The sequence below is a fragment of the Megascapheus bottae genome, chromosome X, assembly GCF_031878675.1.
Source record: "Megascapheus bottae isolate mThoBot1 chromosome X, mThoBot2.hap1, whole genome shotgun sequence".
In the NCBI taxonomy this organism is placed as follows: Eukaryota; Metazoa; Chordata; class Mammalia; order Rodentia; family Geomyidae; genus Megascapheus; species Megascapheus bottae.
Genome location: NC_143547.1, coordinates 27,830,967 through 27,845,489, shown reverse-complemented (window position 1 = coordinate 27,845,489; position 14,523 = coordinate 27,830,967). Strand labels below are relative to the sequence as shown.

The 14,523-nt window shown below is 37.8% G+C and overlaps 1 pseudogene; it reads left to right on the top strand.

Annotated features, from left to right (window-relative positions):
• Positions 1-13,814: 13,814 nt before the first annotated feature.
• Positions 13,815-14,168, top strand: LOC150040644 (small ubiquitin-related modifier 2 pseudogene; annotated as a pseudogene).
• Positions 14,169-14,523: the final 355 nt, after the last annotated feature.

Genomic DNA, 14,523 nt, shown 5'->3' with positions numbered 1-14,523 from the left:
TCAATTTAGCTGTCCTAAATGTGCAGTGTTAAATTTTATTTCCAAATTTCTCTCCTCAAATTCTAGTTGGTCTCATTTTCAATTCTGCCTCAGCACTCCACCTTGATGCCCTCCAGGAATCTTAAAATTTTATATTTATTCCAAGCAAAATAATTTATAATCCTCTAACACTCTGCTATTGGGTGGAAAATCATAGATTTTCTGTTTTTAATAAAACTGTCACTGTCTCCAAGATGCCAGAATTAGAAGGCTCAGTCACCGCTCTGTACCTTTCCCTTTTTTCAAGACCACATCCCATCAGTTGCCTCAGCCCATTAATAACCTTGAGGCTGTTTCTTAGATCTGCTTTCATTATTCACCACTTAGCAATTTACAATGCTACCTCTCTGGCTTGTTGTCACCTGTCATCTCTTAATTGATCTGTCAGCTTCCATCTTCTACTGCCTCTAGGCCTTTATCAGTTAACTCTCGGGCCTACAGGACTGAACTCATCTCAAAAGGATTATACATTTCAGAAGGATTTTTATAGTACTAACCTTTCTTCTCAGCATTCCGTCTAAGGATTTCCAGTCTGACCTTCATGTGCCTCCTGTTTCTGAGTTTAAGCCCCACAACCAACAACAACAGTACAACAACAAAAGAATTTGCCTGGGCTGGGAGTTGGCCTAGTGGTAGAGTGCTTGCCTAGCATAAATGAAGAACCGGGTTCGATTCCTCAGTACCCCATACATACAAAAATGCCGGAAGTGGTGCTGAGGCTCAAGTGGTACAGCTCTAGCTTTGAGAAAAATCCAAGGACAGTGCTCAGGCCCTGAGCTTAAGACCAGGACTGGCACACAAAAAAAGAATTTGCCTATATTAGTGTTTTGAACTGTTGGTACTGTTTTGGTAAGTAGATTGAATGATGTGGCTTGACATCAGATTAAATGACTTAAAAAATCTGTGCAGACTAGAAATTCACAAGTTTAAATGTTCTTTTTCTTTATTTCCTTTATTTTGTGTGTGTAAGTGCTAGAGATTGAACTCAGGACATGGACCCTATCCCTTAGTAGTATCATTCAAGGCTGGCTCTCTAACACTTGAGCTACAGCTTTGCAAGTGTGTGTGTGTGTGTGTGTGTGTGTGTGTGTGTGTGTGTGTGTGTGTGTGTGGCTTAATTGGAAGTGAGATTGTCATGGATATTTCTGCCCAGGCAGGCTTTGAACAGTGATCCTCAGATCTCAGCCTCCTGAACAAACAGGATGACTAGTATGCCCACTGACACCTGGCTAGAAGTTGGAATTTTCTATTTTATGTATTAGTTATGCCTTTTTTTGCAGAAACTTATTTTTCAGATTAGATCTTCAGTTTCATTTTTGTTTATTTTTTTCATGAGCCCGCCTGAAGTTTGATAATCCTGTTACAACCCCCTGGTACCTGCACTCACAGGTGTGTATCACTATTCCCAGTTTGATCACTGAGATGGAATCTTGATAATTTTATCCAGGTTGGACTTAGGTGAGCCTCCAATCCTGAGCATCCTGATTATTAGCTCCTAGGTAGCCAAGACTACAGGTATGGGCCACCATGATCCACCTAGTTATGCCTTATATAATTATTTTTAGTGTCCTTTCATAAGGGTCACTTCTTGATCAGTGTCATTTTGTAAATAAACTGAAGATACAGATAAAGGAAAAACAAAATAGAGACATTTCTTTTAGTTCCTTAGCTTACTTAGTGTAGGAATATTTATCTATAGTCTATAAAATGTCGTCCTCTGCTGGAATAAGTGAAGATGTACAATGTAGCTCTTTATGAAGATCAGATCATGTACATCTTACACATCACTGTTAGAGGTATGCTTTCTCAAGTGGGTAAGTCAGATCAAATACCCTTCAAAATGTTCTAGCAATTAGCTAATTCCCAAGACTACTCATCCTCTGCTTTCAACTCTTTTCAGTTAGCACTTAGCACAGAATTATTAAATATTAATATCATCTACTAAAAGCCAGATGCCAGTGGCTCACTCCTATAATACTGGTAATTTAGGAGACAGAGACCTATAAAATCTAGATAGAAAAGTCTATGAGACTCCATTTTCAATTAACCAGAAGAATTTCAAGGCTTAAGAATTGGCTCAAGTGGTAGAGCAACAACCATGAGCAAGAAAACTGAGCAAGTTCAAGGCCCTGAGTTCAAGCCCCAGTACTGAAACATACATAAAAATCAGCTAATAGAAGTGGGACTTAGGCTTAGTGAAACTATCAACAGATCCTCTCTTCAAAAAAAAAAAAACAAAGATAAACCCAGCAGGACTGTAAAAATCTTAGGACACTGGAAGTTAACCAGGAGCAAAAGGAGAGAGAAATTGGCAGAGAACAAAACAGTTTCAGAAATAATAGCTGGAAATACCCAATTTTGATGAGAAGCATTAATCTACATAATAAAATTTAATACATTCATTGTAGGATAGTCACAGAAATCTATGCCTAAAAATATTATGGTGAGACCATTGAAATTCAAAGAGGAAATACCGAAATCCACAAGAGAAAATAACCTATCAAGTACCACATTCAGTTGAGAGAAGTACAATGAATTCCCATCAGTGACAATGGAGGCCAGAAGCTAATGGGATGACACACTCATAGTATGAAAAGAAAAAGATAACTCAGAATCTTATGCCTAGGAAAAATATCTTTCAAGGTACAAGGCATAGTTAAGAGGGAGAGTGCTTGCCTAGTATATCCAAGAGCCTTGGTTTGCATCATTAAGCACGGAAGAATAAGTAAATAGATTAAATAAATGACGAATAATGAAATGTTGCTATATGCTACACCATGAATGAACATTGAAAACATTTTGCTAAGTGAAAGCAGCATCAACAAGCTGGAATAGGGGGCAGTAGGTAGTTAAACAAAGAAAAAAAAAACAATGCCCCCCAAATCTTACTGAAAATTAATAGTCTCTCTTTTTTTCTTCTTTTCTTTCCAGTCATGGGACTTGAATTTAGCGCCTGAGCACTGTCCTTGGACTTTTCTCACCTAGAGCTCTACCACAGCACCACTTCCAGCTTTTTCTTTCCCTATGTATGTGGTAGTGAGGAATTGAACCCGGGTCTTCATGCATGCACTTTACCACTAGGCCAAACTCCTGGCTCCCCTTTCTTTTCTTTTCTTTTTTTAATCAGTCACTCATTCGCTTGTGTTTTCCTTTTTCCATGCGGGAGATGGACTAAACATGGAGTTATACTATGATTTAGCAATCTCACTGGGTTTTTTAATGTGCCAGTTCTAGGGCTTAAACTCAGGGTATAGGCACTGTCCCTGAGCTTTTATTGCTCAAGCCCCAACTCCATTTCTGACTTTCTGGTAACTGATTGAAGAAAAGAATCTCGTGGACTTTCCTGCCTGGCTGGCTTTAAACCTTGATCCTCATAGTTCAACTTTCTATGTAACTAGGATCACAGCTACTAGCTACTAGTTGTCTCACTATTTTTGAGATAGGCTCTCACTTTTGTCCAGAATGGGTCTAAACTGTGATCCTCCTATTTATACTTCCTGCTATAGCTGGGATAACGGGTGCACTCCATTATAGCCATCTTCTTTGTTGAGTTAGACTCACTCTGTACCTTGGCTGTCCTGGAACTACAATCCTCCATATTTCCACCTCCTGAATAACTAGGATTACAGGGAGGAGCCACTGCTTAGCCCTTGCTTTCCTATTTTGACAATGTTGTACATTACAATCTTTATAAAAATAATTCTTTTACGTTACCTCTCTTTGGTAACATTACATATCTGGTCCTGATGTTGTGTCAGTTTTCCACTACCGTCTTTATTATTGGAACTTTATTTTGTGTATGCGCTGGTACCAGAGCATGAACTCAAAGCCCTGCACTCTCACTCTTCTTTTTCAGCTCAAGGCTGATGCTCTGCCACTTGAGCCATAGCTCCACTTCTGGCTTTTGCTGGTTAGAAATAAGAGTTTCTTGGATTTCTTTTTATTTATTTTTTTTTGTGGGGGTCATGGGGTTTGAACTCAGCCTGGGCATTGTTCCTGAGCTCTTCAGCTCAAGGCTACCACCCTACCCTAGAGCCAAGACCCACTTCCCATTTTCTAGAGGTTAATTGGAGATAAGTGTCTCAGGTCCTTTTGTGCCTGGGCTGCCTTTGAACCTTGATCCTCAGATCTCAGCTTCTTGAGTAGCTAAGATTACAGGTGTTAGCCACTGGTGCCTGGATTAGTTTCCTGGATTTCTTTTTGCCAGTCCTTGGATTTGAATTCAGGGCCTGAGCTCTGTCTTTGAGCATTCTCAAGGCTAGCTCTCTACCACTTGAACCACAGTAACACCTCTGCCTTTTTCTATGTATGCGGTACCGAGGAATCGAACCTGGGTCATCAAGAATGCTAGGCAAGCACTCTACCACTAGGCCACACTCCTGGCCCTTCATTTTTTTCTGCCCCGTATGGCTTTGAACCTTGACCTTCGGATCTCAGCCTCCTGAGTAACGAGGATTGTAGGTATGAGCCACTGACATGTGGGTCACTGAACCTTGTGTGATTAGTCTTAATTAATATCCTAAATGGAATGAGGGGCCTAAAGTACAATTATTTGTCATTATATTTGGCAGAAAAATACACGAGAAGCACCAGAGCTTTAATAAATGGGAAAGCTAGAACACGAGTGGCACTTGCCTTTTAAGCATGAGCTTACCCCTTGGCATAAGGGAAAATCTTTTTTATTTGGACAGTCCTGGGCCTTGAACACAGGGCCTCACCACTGTCCTTGGTCTTTCCTCAAGGCTAGGGCTCTACCACTTGAGTCACAGCACCACTCCCGGCTTTTCTATGTATGTGACACCAAGGAATCGAACCCAGGTCTTCGTGCATGCAAGGCAAGCACTCCACTCTACCTGGAGGCCAAACTCCCAGCCCAGAAAATCTTTTAAGGTAAGGCTAATGTGAATCTCAGATAGGTGAGTGCCTTATCTGTTCACTGACTCAACTGAGAACAGTGGGTGGGTTGTGGCTACCTTATCTACTTCATATAGGCTGTTGAGATTTGCAATGCAATGACTCTACAGATGACTCAAAGGACTAAAGTTTCAATTCTCATTAAGGTGGCTTGGCTCTGTCTTTTTTTGTGGTCAAGCACTCTTTCAGGGGGTGGCCTAGTCTCTTAGAATTAGGGGGTGCTTGGGAAGTGAAGGTTTGTATTCCTGGCTAACTTCAGAGTACAGTTAATGTATAAAAGATAGACCCAGTAAGCAGCTAAATCTTAGGAGATAGAGCAGGCAACCAAAAGAGGAAATTTCTAAGAATTTGGTCTTGATGGGTGGGTATTTTTTGTACATTTCCTAAACTGCTTTAAATTCATTGATTTGGGGAGAGGCAGGGATTGGAATGAGGATCTGAGCATTGCCTTGAGCTAGTGCTCTACCACTTGAGCCAAAGCTCCACTTTCAGCTTTTTTTCTGGTTAATTGGAAATAAGAGCCTCATAGACTTTCCTTCCTAGACTGGCTTCAATCTGTGATCCTCAGAGCTCAATCTCCTGAATAGCTAGGACTACAGCCATGAGCCACTGGTGCCCAGCTGGAATATTTTTTTTTTACATTTGGAATATTACTGCTTTTCTTTTGTATAGATGATGTGTCATCTTCTTAGCTTTATTGACAGCTGTGTTATCATTTTTTAAAGAATTTATTAAGGTTGATTTTTACATCATACTTGTTTTTTTTCACTTTGAAAGTACTGATTTTTTATTTTCTTCTCTTAAGGTAGAAAATATTTTGTTAAATGATGGTGGAAATTATGTACTTTGTGACTTTGGCAGTGCCACTAATAAATTTCTCAATCCTCAAAAAGATGGAGTTAATGTAGTAGAAGAAGAAATTAAAAAGTAAGTGTTTCTGTTGTATTTTGTTTCATGGGAACTTTAGCTAACGAGTCTGGGACCAGTTTTGTTAATACAGATTTCACATTGTTTTATTTTTAGTTATCACCAAATGTAGTGTTTTGTTTTGTTTTTTAAAAGAATTTATTAATGTTGATTTTTACATCATATTTTAAATGACAAGTTTAACATACAAGTGTTCAAGGAGGGACTCTCTATTTACAATCACTGGGACTTAGTATTTAGAAATCTCACCGAGAGTGCCAGGTTCTGAGTTGAACACCAGAGGTAGAAAAAAAAAGCCACGAGAAATGATAAGACTCAAGGCAAGGTGAAAATAGAAGAGAAAAGAAGAGAAAGAGAAGAAAGGACCAAGTGAAAGGAAGGGGATGGGAGTGACCAAGCCAGGTAATGTTCCCATTAACCAGCTGCATCCTGAATAGAACTGCCCACAGGAGTTCATGGAAGGGCAGGTTGCCCAGAGGACTCCAAGCCTTTCTTTGGTCAGGCAGTTGGGTGGAAGACACAAAGTGAGGCACTTTGTGCCTCATAAACAAATTTTCCTGTATCCATTAGGTCAGTAATACAAATACTTATGGAGGTTAAAACTGGACATCATATTTTTGGGTAAAAAGTACCCAAGCTTTAAGTTTGCCTTCTCAGAGCTTTCATAATTACTCACTTTACTAAATCTAAAGACCACATAATTTTAGTGTTTCATTTTATAGGCTATTAAAGATGAAAAGGCTCCCAATTTATTTTATGAATCCACTTAACTTTAAATTTGAGAAAGATATAGCAAAAAAGAAAATTATAGACTAATCTCTAGATGCCAGAATTCTAAAAGTTTCGGTCTAGATTTTAATTATTCAGTCAAATATTCTAAAATTAATGCATGCATATAGTAAAATTATATTTCTTCAACAAAGGGTAAATTATATTTCCTCCTCTCCCTTAAGATACCTTTGTTTTTCATATATCCTTCCAAAGATCATATATACATATCTATTTCGACATGCATATATAGATCTCTATTTTACTTTATCTCTCTGTCTTTTCTCAAAAAATGTAAAACCATTCTGGTCCTTCTTCTCTGTCTCTGTCTCTGTTGGTCTCTGTCTCTATCTCTCTGCCTTTCTCTCTCTCAAAGGGAAAGACTCTGGTGCCAGAACTGGAGCTTAAACTCAGGTCCTCCAGCTATCACTTGTCATTTTTCAATCTAGTCTGGCAATTTAATGCTTGAGCCACATCTTTTCAAAAAGGCTTTCTGCTGGTTAATTGGTAATAAGAGTCTCACTGACTTTTCTGCCTAGGACTGGGATCCTCATGTCTCAAGCTTCTTGCATAGCTAGAATTACAGGCATGAGCCATCAATGCCTGGCTGTTTTTGTGCTTCTCTTAATGAATATTTCCCCTCACTGGTGTGTAGTGTGTCTCAGGGCTTCTCAATGACAGTACTACTGGTGTGTGTGTGTGTGTGTGTGTGTGTGTGTGTGTGTGTGTGTGAATGAGCTCTTGTCATGTCCAAATGAGGGCCCATCCTACCACCTCTTTATAGTTTTAATGTGCTTTTCTTAGCCTTCAATCAGAGGGCATTTATGTCTACACTTCAGCCCCCTGCCTTACTTGTTATACTCATCCTCATTCTTTCTTTTCCTTTCTGGAAGCTTTTAGAACGCCTCTCACAACCCCTTCCTTTGCCATTTGAGTTTTCTACCAGTACAGATGAGAGAAAACAGCAGTTTCTTCCTTATTGAGAGTACATGCCATGGACTCTATGAGAAACTTGAAGTCTTGAAGGGTAGATAAGCTTTTGTGCACTTTTCAAACCCTTTATTGTCCTATTCATGTCTGTTTCTTGTCTTTGTAACTCAGATATTAATGTCAGCTTGAGTTTCAGTTTGAATCTTGTTTTAGCTTTTCACCTTGATATGCACTTGGGCTTTTTTCCTGCACACATAGAACCTGCATGAACTCAGTACTCACTAGGGACTGCTCTTGGGTCAAAGTCTTGAGATGAAATGCAATTCTACTGATAGATGGATTGCCTCTCCAGTTTTAGACTCACTAGTTTTCCTAGTTCATTTTAGCACAGGTTTATAGATTTTTATCAGCTTTATGAACTTCTCTTGTTGTGATTGGTTATATGGCTTGAACTCGGGCCTGGCCACTGTACCAGAGCTCTTTTGCTCAAGGTTAGCACTCTACCACTTTGAACCACAGCACCACTTCTGGTTTCTAGTGGTTAATTGGAGATAAGAGCCTCAAGTATTTTCTTGCCTCACTTGTGTCCAAATCAGGTTTATGGATTTTTATCTAGAATTTTTAGTTGTAAAAATTAGTAAGAGAAGCTATAGAACTATCCTTTACTGTACTGTGGGCAGAAATAGAAACATCAAGGGCCAGGAGTTTGGTCTAATGGTAGAGTGCTTGCCTAGCATGCGCAAAGACCTGGGTTTGATTCCTTGGTACCACATACATAGAAAAAGCTGGAAGTGGTGCTGTGGCTCAAGTGGTGGAGCTCTAGCTTTGAGAAAGCCCAAGGACAGTGCTCAGGGCTTGAGTTCAAGCCCCAGGAAAAATAAAAAGAAATAGAAACACTAGTTTCATTCATTCATTTCATTTCATTTATTATTTTTACTTTTTATTATTATGAAGTAATTATACATTGATCATCCTTCCTCCCTCCATTCCCATGCTCCTCCTTTGCCTACTCACTAATACATGTTTGCACTTTCTGATGTTTGTTATGTCTTTGGATTCCTCCCCTAAGTATACCGTCCTTTAGTCAGTTTGTTTGTGTATAAACGTGCTAAGGCTTTCATTTTTTATCTTGCCTAGTTGTATTTTAGATTTAGCTTCCACATATGAGAGAGAACATGCACCATTTGTCTCTCTCCGACTGGCTTTCTTTACTTCATTTATTCTTGCTTTTATCTTTGTTATTTCTATTCTTTGGCTTGTTTGAAGTTAGTTGGATCTTTAGTTTCATTAAGAAGCTTAAATCATTAATTTATGATTTTTATTTTTTTAAGAAGAATGTTATGACTATCTCTAAGTATTGATTTGGCTGTTTAAATTCATTGTTATGGTTTAATTGGCATACAAGAGATTGCATATTGTCAAAGTGAATAGTTTGGTAAGTTTTGACAAGTATGTACTATGATTCCATTACCACAATCAAGTTAATAAAAACACAGATAGATTTGGGGAATATTCCCTCTTCACTCATTTACTTGGAAGAATTTTTGTGGAATTAGTATTATTTATTCTTTAAACTTTTGATAAAATTCCTTAGTAAATTCCTCTGGGTTTGGAAGTTTCTTTGTCAGAAGATTTTAAACTACGGCTTCAATTTGTTTAATAGATATTCAGAAGATGTGTTTCTTCAGATGAGTCTTGGTAATTTATGTCTTTTAAAGAATGTGTCAGTTACATCTAGGTTGTCAAATTTGTTGGCATAAATTTGTTATGCTTTCCATTTCTGAGCAGTCATGTTAGTTTCATTGTAGTTTAAAAAATGGAAACTAGTGGTAGAGTGCTTGCTTAGCATGTATGAAGCTCTGGATTTGATTCCTCGGTATCACATACAGAGAAAAAGCTTGAAGTGGTACTGTGGGTCAAATGGCAGAACACTAGCCTTGAGCAAAAAAAATGCCCAAGGACAGTGCCCAGGTCCTGAGTTCAAGGCCCAGGACTGGCAAAAAGTAGATGGTAACTACAATTGAGGAGATGGTGCCATTAACTTGATCAAAACAATCATTACATAATATACAAATGTATCAAAGCACCATGTAATAGCCTATTAATCCATATCCTTTCATGGTTTTACACATCAGTTAAATTTTTTTATTATTTTATTTTTGTTAGTATATATTAATTGAACAAAGGGATTTCATTTTTCTATTTCCATAGATATTTAATATGTATGTTGATCATATTCATCCTATGTATTATACTCCATTAACCTTCTCCTTCCTTGTTACTTTTTCAAAACTAGCTAATTATAAAAACTATGTACTTCATCTAAAAGTACATTTTCTTTCTACTCTCAGCTAATTCTTAAGGATTAAGCTACCTTTGGCTGCTTAAGTAAAGCAGATAAGTAAAAGAAAACAAAATACTTAGAACTGTATGCTTTGTACTCATTTCAGAGTTGAATCCTTCCAATGTCCCTGTAAAGCAAGCTGTTTGTTATACTTATTTTAGAGATGAGAAAACTGACGCACAGAAAAATGATATGACATCTAGAACTTTTATTATCAAGTCTGATAATTACTATATTTTGAAAGTTACCTTTCACTGAAAGTTCCTTTTCTATGCTAAATGACTGTTACTCACAACTGTAATCTAGAAACTTGGAAGGCTGAGAATAAGATGACCATTATTTGAGGCCAGAATTGACAGCTGAATATTGCAGTGTACACTTGTCACGACAGGCTACACGGGAGGTTGACACTGGAATGATCACAGTACCAGATCAGTCCTGGCAGAAAAATCCACTTGACTCTGTCTCCATGGAAAGGAAGCTGGATGAGATAATCTTCAGCTGTATCCCTGCAACAATAGTAAGTCTATAAGTAGGCAGATTTCAGCTCTTGGTGGGAACTGTGACTCTAATTCTAAAAATAAATAGTAAAATGGGATGCTGGTGGCTGATGCCTGTAATGCTAGCTACTTATGAGGCCAAGACTGAGGATCATGAAGTCAGCCCAGGCAAACAAATCCAAGACACTCTTATCTTCAATTAACCAGCAAGATGCAGAATTGGAGTTATGGCTCAAGTAGTAGAGTGCCAGTAAAGTGTGCTGCACAAATATACATACATGCTCACACAAAGGCATAAATTCCATTGTCTCACACTCACTTTTTCTCTTTTTTTCCATGGCTGCTGTTTCAACTATGAAAGTTTAATTTCTTAGTGAACACCATGAATAATACTTATGGAGTTTTTATCTTACAGGAGCAATGTCTCTGTCCCTGTAAATGATTTTTCTGTGTATTCCGAGTTCTTGACTACCTTCTTCCTCCTGTGTTTTCTTGTCTATGAGCACAACTTGCCACAGAGGTTTGTCCTGGCTTTTCTTTTTTTTTTTTTTGCCAGTCCTGGGCTTGAGCTCAGGGCCTGAGCACTGTCCTTGGACTTTCTCAAGGCTAGAGCTCTACCACTTGAGCCTCAGCACTACTTCCGGTTTTTTTTCTATGTATGTGGTACCGAGAAATCGAACCCGGGTCTTCATGCATGCTAGGCAAGCACTTTAACCACTAGGCCAAACTCCCGGCCCATGTCCTGGCTTTTCTTGTGGTTATCTGTTTACTCATCAACCTGCCAGAGTTCTAGGAAAAAATCATCACACCTGTAAATCCTTCAACTCTAATGTAGATAACCTTGATCTGCACATGCACTGTGGTGAGCCCCTGTCACTATGACTTGATCTGGTGCACATACATGCTCTCCATATCCACCACTCCCATCTCTGGTACAAATGCAGAGAGATACTGGACTAAATTTATAAGCAGTATAATATGGTTGCCATGCTCTAAACCAAGATAGATTATGACAGAAATGAAGAGGAAAGTTAAAATGAGAGGATAAGTAAAAACTGAATCTCTGTGGCTTTGAAGTCCGCAGACAAGGTCTAATAATTATGGTACAGTGAATTACAGGCCACAGGGCCCAACTGTGCAGATAGAACTAAGCTCTGAGTTTTGAGCTTAAAATCGCAAACATCATCCATTTCAGTTTGTAAAGTAAGAATTAGGATGATGTTACTCACTATTTAATATAACAAGTAAGAAGAACCAGTAGTTGTTTAGAAGCACTCAGAACCCTATCCTACACCACATTTGGAAATGAATTTGAGTGGACATTCACAGCATAATACAAATCCCTCAAATTATAATATGTCCCTAAACTTGGTCTTGCATTGCTGAAATTTGTGAGACTCTATTTAAATTATTCCTTAGTGTTGCTTCCATTATGGTGTACAGAATTTCCATGGAAAATAACTCTTTGGAAGAGAGTTCACACTAAAAAGTAGATACTTCAAAAGGAAATAAATCACAGAAAAGTCTGCATGCAATTTCTATAGCAGCTTCATTCATAATGACTCCAAATTGGAAGCAACTAAGATGCCCTTCAATAGATAAGCAAATGGGTAAATCTATATAACAATAAAAATTTTATGAGCTGTTGAGTTATGCACAGACATGTAGGAAAAGAAAATGTGTATTGTTATTTGAAAGAACAGTATTAAAAGCTACATATGGCATTATGTTCTCAGAAACATAAAATTATAGAAATAGTAAAAAAGATTTGTGCTTCCCGGGAGGGAGGGGAAGAAAGGAAAGAAGGAAAGTTCAAGGAATTCTTAAGGCCATAAAATTATTCTGTATGATACATTAATGTTGGCTTTTTATGCCATTGCCAAAATCCATAGAACTGAATAGCACAGAGTGAATTATGATGTAAAATATGGGCTTTAGTTAATAATACATCAACATTCACACATGAATTGTAGTAACTGTACTGTACTAATACAAGATGTTATTATTAGAGAAAGATGGGGTTAGGGGAAGAGAAGAAATTATTGACACTGGTTAGTCTGTTTTACTATAAATCCACAATTGTACTAAAAATTAGAGTCTACTAATTTTTTAAATGTAAAGGCATCAATGTAATGCCCTGAAAACCTAGCTACAAGAAAGTTGGGACAACTACATTAATTTCAGACAATAACTTCAGAACAAAAAAGATTTATGAAACAATGAAGGGTATTATAAAATAATATAATGGTTAATTCTCCAAAAAGGAATAATAACCCTAAAAGATTATGTACTTAATACAATACTTCAAGATAACATGAAGCAAAAATGTATACAAGTGAAAGAGAAGCAGATAAATCCACAATTCCTGTTGGGGTTTCAACGTTCTTGCTCTCAATAACTAAACAGCACTAACAGCCAACTCCACCTAACTGTATCTAACAGCAATAGAACATACGTTTTTTTCCAAGTGTATGTGAAACATTCACCAAGATTAATATGTATCTATGACATACAAACCCTCAGCATAATTTTAATTATGTTCTAAAATCTAAGAGCCAGTAATTGTATATACAGATTTCCTTCTTGAATACTTGTTTGTTAAACCTGTCATTTGAAATATGATGTACAAATCAGTATTAATAAATTTTTTAAATAAAAAAACAAATGTAACAAATTTAGAAGAAATTATATTATATGCAATAATGGTATTATGCCATAAATCAATAGAGGAAAATGGGAGAAAAATAGTACCCTCAAATATATAGAAATTTAAAAAATACTTCTGAATAAATCTTAAAAAGAGACTTTAAAACATTTTAACTTAAGCCAGGCACCAGTGGCTCACAACTCTAATCCTAGCTACTCAGAAGGCTGAGATCTGAGGATCATGGTCCAAAATCAGCCCAGGCAGGAAAGGCTGTGAAACTTCCTGGAAAAGCCAGAAGGGGCACTGTGGCTCAAAGTGGTAGAGCACAAACCTTGAGCAAAAGCAGCTCAGGCTCCAAGTTCAAGCCTCAGGATTGACTAAAAACAAACAAAAAATTCAGCTTAAAAACTGATACTATGTAATTTTGGGACACAAATAAGAAGCTTTTGGAAGAATGTGCACAGTAGAAAGAAGATAAAGCAGAAGATGGCTAGGAGTTTGGCCTAGTGTTAGAATGCTTGCCTAGCATGCACGAAGACCTGGGTTCGATTCCTCTGAACCACATACAATAGGAAAAAGCCAGAAGTGGTGCTGAGGCTCAAGTGGTAGAGCTCTAGCCTTGAGAAAGCCCAAGGACAGTGCTCAGGCCCTGAGCTCAAGACAAGGACTGGCAAAAAAAAAAGCGGAATAGATATTAAGAATAGATATTGGTGAAGTGACATCTGGGAAAACTCGGGCGCTTGCGATGGCCGACAAAAAGCCCAAGGAGGGAGTTAAGACTGAGAACAAGGATCATATTAAGATGAAGGTGGCGGGGCAGGATGGTTCTGTGGTGCAATTTAAGATTAATAGGCACATACCACTTAGTAAACTAGTGAAAGCCTATTGTGAACGACAGGGTTTGTCAATGCGGTAAATTAGATTCCAATTTGATGGGCAGACAGTCAATGAAACAGACACACCTGCACAGTTGGAAATGGAGGATGAAGATACGATTGATGTGTTCCAGCAGCAGACACGAGGTGTCTCCTACAAAAGGGAATCTGCTACTTTGCTCCAGAACTTTGTTCTTATAGACCAAGAATACATTCTTAATTAGAAAACTGCAGTTTGGTTCCACTATATCCTGACTACTACAGTATAGTGTTCTCTATTCTTTCATTTTCCCCTTCCCCATTCATTTGTTGTACATAAAGTAACTGTGTACGTGCACAAGCATATTGCTTTTCTTTTTTTTTAAAACTAAATGGCCAATGGTATATTTTGATTGACATCAAATGGAGATGGGATGGGGAAAAGTACTGGTTCTGTGAAAATACCTCCCTTCTCCATTAGTGGCATGCTCATTCAGCTTTTATCTTTATATTTCAGTAAGTTATTTTGCTCTCCCTGTTTTAACCAAAAAAGAAAACAAACAACAAAAAATTTTGCATAGCTTGTTTGATTAGAGAATT